Raw genomic sequence first — 3,987 nt, 5'->3', positions numbered from 1 at the left:
TCAAAGTATTGCAATTGGAGGGTGAATAGTTATGCTCTCAATTGTTCCGTTTTTTTATTTTTATTATTCTTGTTTATTTCGCAATAAAAAAATATTTTGCGTAAAATTTTGTGTAAATCAAATGTGTAAAAAAATCTATTGGAATTCCAGGTTGTAAGGCAACAAAATAGGAAAAATGCCAAGGGGGGTGAATACTTTCGCAAGCCACTGTATGTTTATTTTCTGGGTGATTTAACTATTGAATGGCTTTCATTCAGGCTGCCCAGTTACTCCCAGTTACTAGTAAACATGCACCCATTAAGAAAATTACTATAAAAACTGTTAAATCCCTGTGGACTGATGAGGAATTGAAAAATTGTATGGTTGAGAGGGATGACGCAAATGGAAAGGCAAATAAGTCTGTCTGCACAACCAATTGGTAAACATTCTATAAATTGAGAAATCATGTGACTAAACTCAAGAAAAATAAACTACACGATGAAACAAAGATAAATTAATGACATTTTGGGCAAAAGGGCAAACTCAGATCCATAATTGATTGAATCAGATGGCTCATTCATCACAAAACCCACTGATATTGCCAACTACTGGTCTTTTACCAAATAAGGCTATCTTCTGTATATCACCCCTACCTTGTCACAACATTGGCTTAAATGCATTAAGAAGGAAAGAAATTCCACAAGTTTACTTTTAACAAGGCACACCTGTTAATTGAAATGCATTCCAGGTGACTACCTCATGAAGCTGATTGATTGAATCTTAAGAGTGTGCAAAGCTATCATAAAGGCAAAGGGTGGCTACTTTGAAAAATCTAAAATCTATTTAGATTTGTTTAACAATTGTTTGGTTACTACATGATTCCATATGTGTTATTTCATAGTTTTGATGTCTTCACTATTATTCTACAATGTAGAAAATATTTTTAAAAATAAAGAAAACCCCTTGAATGAGTAGGTGTCCAAACTTTTGACTGGTACTGTATATCTGACCAAATTATGAAAGACAAGAATTGTAATTTTGAATTCCGTAAAATTAGTGTGGAAGAGGTGAAAAAATTGTTGTCTGTCAACAATGACAAGCCACGGTGGTCTGACAACTTGGAAAATTACTGAGGATAATACCAGATGATATTGCCACTCCTTTTGCCATATCTTCAATTTAAGCCTACTAGAAGGTGTGTGCCCTCAGGCCTGGGGGGAAGCAAAAGTCATTCCGTTACTTAAGAATAGTAAAGCCCCCTTTACTGGCTCAAATAGTTGACAAATTAGCCTGTTACCAAAAAAAATGGTGTTTGACCAGATACAATGTTATTTTACAGTAAACAAATTGACAACAGACTTTCATCACACTTATACGGAAGAACGTTCAACAAACACAGCACTTGATTGGCTGAGAGAAATTGATGATAAACAGATTGTGGGGGCTGTTTTGTTAGACTTCAGTGCGGCTTTTGACATTATAGATCATAGTCTGCTGCTGGAAAAACATATGTGTTATGGCTTTACACCCCCTGCTATATTGTGGAGAAAGAGTTACCTGTCTAACAGAGCCTGTTAAATGGAAGCCTCCCCAACATAATCCAGGAAGAATCAGGAATTCCCCAGGGCAGCTGTCTAGGCCCCTTTACTTTTTTCAATCTTTACTAATGGCGTGCCACTGGCTTTGAGTAAAGTCAATGTGTCTATGTATGCTGATAACTCAACACTATACACTTCAACTACTACAGCGACTGAATTTACTGCAACACTTAACAAAGGGGTGCAGTTAGTTTCAGAATGGGTGGCAAGGAATAGGTTAGTCCTAAATATTTCAAAAACTAAAAGCATTATATTTGGGACAAATCATTCACTAAACTCTAAACCTCAACTAAATCTTGTATTGAATAATGTGGAAATTGAGCAAGTTGAGCAAGTTGGGGTGACTAAACTGCTTGGAGTAACCCTGGATTGTAAACTTTGGATTGTAAAACATATTGATACCACAGTAGCTAAGATGGGGAGAAGTCTGTCCATAATAAAGCGCAGCTCTGCCTTCTTAACAGCACTATCAACAAGGCAGGTCCTACAGAACCTAGTTTTGTCGCACCTGGACTACTGTTCAGTCGTGTGTTCAGTCGTAAGGCTGTTACGTTACAGCCTTATTCTAAAATGTATTTTTTTTAAATCCTCATCAATCTAGGTATATGCAATACCCCATAATGTCAATGTGAAAACAGGTTTTACGAAATGTTTGCAAATGTATTAAAAATAAGAAACAGAAATATCTTATTTACATGTATTCAGACCTTTTGCTATGAGACTCGAAATTGAGCTCAGGTGCATCCTGTTTCCATTGAGATTTTTCTTCAACTTGATTGGAGTCCACCTGTGGTAAATTTGGAAAGGCACACACCTGTCCATATGAGATCCCACAGTTGACAGTACATGTCAGAGCAAATACCAAGCCATGAGGTCAAAGGAATACGAGACAGGATTGTGTCGAGGCATAGAGCTGGGGAAGGGTACCAAAATACTTCTGAAGCATTGAAGGTCGCCAAGAAAACAGTGACCTACATAATTCTTAAATGGAAGAAGTTTGAAACCACCAAGGCTCTTTCTAGAGCTGGCTGCCTGGCCAAACTGAGCAAATCGGGGGAGAAGGGCCTTGGTCAGGGAGGTGACCAAGAACCTGATGGTCACTCTGACAGAGCTCCAGAGTTCCTAAGTGGAGATGGAAGAGCCTGCTAGAAGGACAATCATCTCTGCAGCACTCCACCAATCAGGCCTTATGGTAGAGTGGCCAGATAGAAACCACTCCTCAGTAAAAGGCATATGACAGCTCACTTGGAGTTTGCCAAAAGACACGTAAAGGACTCTCAGACAATGAGAAGCAAGATTCTCTGGTCTGATGAAACCAAGATTGAACTCTTTGGCCTGAATACCAAGCGTTACATCTGGAGGAAACCTGGCACCATCCCTAAAGTGAAGCATGGTGGTGGCAGCATCATGCTGTGGGGATGTTTTTCAGCGGCAGAGACTGGGAGTCAGGATTGAGGGAAAGATAAACGTAGCAAAGTACAGAGATCCTTGATGAAAACCTGCTCCAGAGCGCTCAGAACCTCAGACTGGGTCGAAGGTTCAACTTTCAACAGGACAACGACCCCAAGCACACAGACAAGACTATGCAGCAGTAGCTTCTGGACAAGTCTTGAGTAGCCCATCCAGAGCCCGGACTTGAACCCGATCTAACATCTCTGGAGAGACCTGAAAATAGCTGTGCAGCAACGCTCCCAGTCCAACCTGACAAAGCTTGAGAGGATCTGCAGAGAAAGGGAGAAACGCACCAAATACAGGTGTGCCAAACTTGTAGTGTGCTACCCAAGACTCAAGGCTGTAATCACTGCCAAAGGTGCTCAACAAAGTACTGAGTATTGGGTCTGAATACTTATGTAAATGTAATATTTCAGTTTTGTATTTTTAATAGGTTAGAAAAAAATCTGAAAACCTGTTTTTCCTTTGTCATTATGGGCTATTGTGTGTACATTTGAGGGAAAACCCCCAAATATAATACATTTTAGAATAAGGCTGTAAAGTAACAAAATGTGAAAAAAGTACTTTCCGAATGCACTGAATGGAGTAAAAAGTACATTATTTTCTTTAGGAATGTAGTAGAGTAAAAGTAAAAGTTGTAAAAAATATAAATAGTAAAGTACAGATACCCCCTAAAAATACTTAAGAAGTACTTTAAAGTAGTTTTACTTCAGTACTCTACACCACTGATTAATTTACAAGCATAATTGTCTCCATAGTTCCTGGGAGGGGGAAATGTACCCATTTGTGATTCAGACATTGAAATTGTATTGAAACAGGAGGACCAGTAGGGCACCCTTCCCTCTCTGTATGTAAATACAAAATGTACGGTATTTCCAAATGTGAACTATTGTCAAGTAGAGGCAATACAGAGATAATAAAGAATTAATTAAGATAAGAAAATGAGTCAATACACTAC

This window comes from Oncorhynchus clarkii, chromosome 17 (assembly GCF_045791955.1).
Source record: "Oncorhynchus clarkii lewisi isolate Uvic-CL-2024 chromosome 17, UVic_Ocla_1.0, whole genome shotgun sequence".
Taxonomy (NCBI): Eukaryota; Metazoa; Chordata; class Actinopteri; order Salmoniformes; family Salmonidae; genus Oncorhynchus; species Oncorhynchus clarkii.
Note: the sequence above shows the minus strand (reverse complement) of the source record.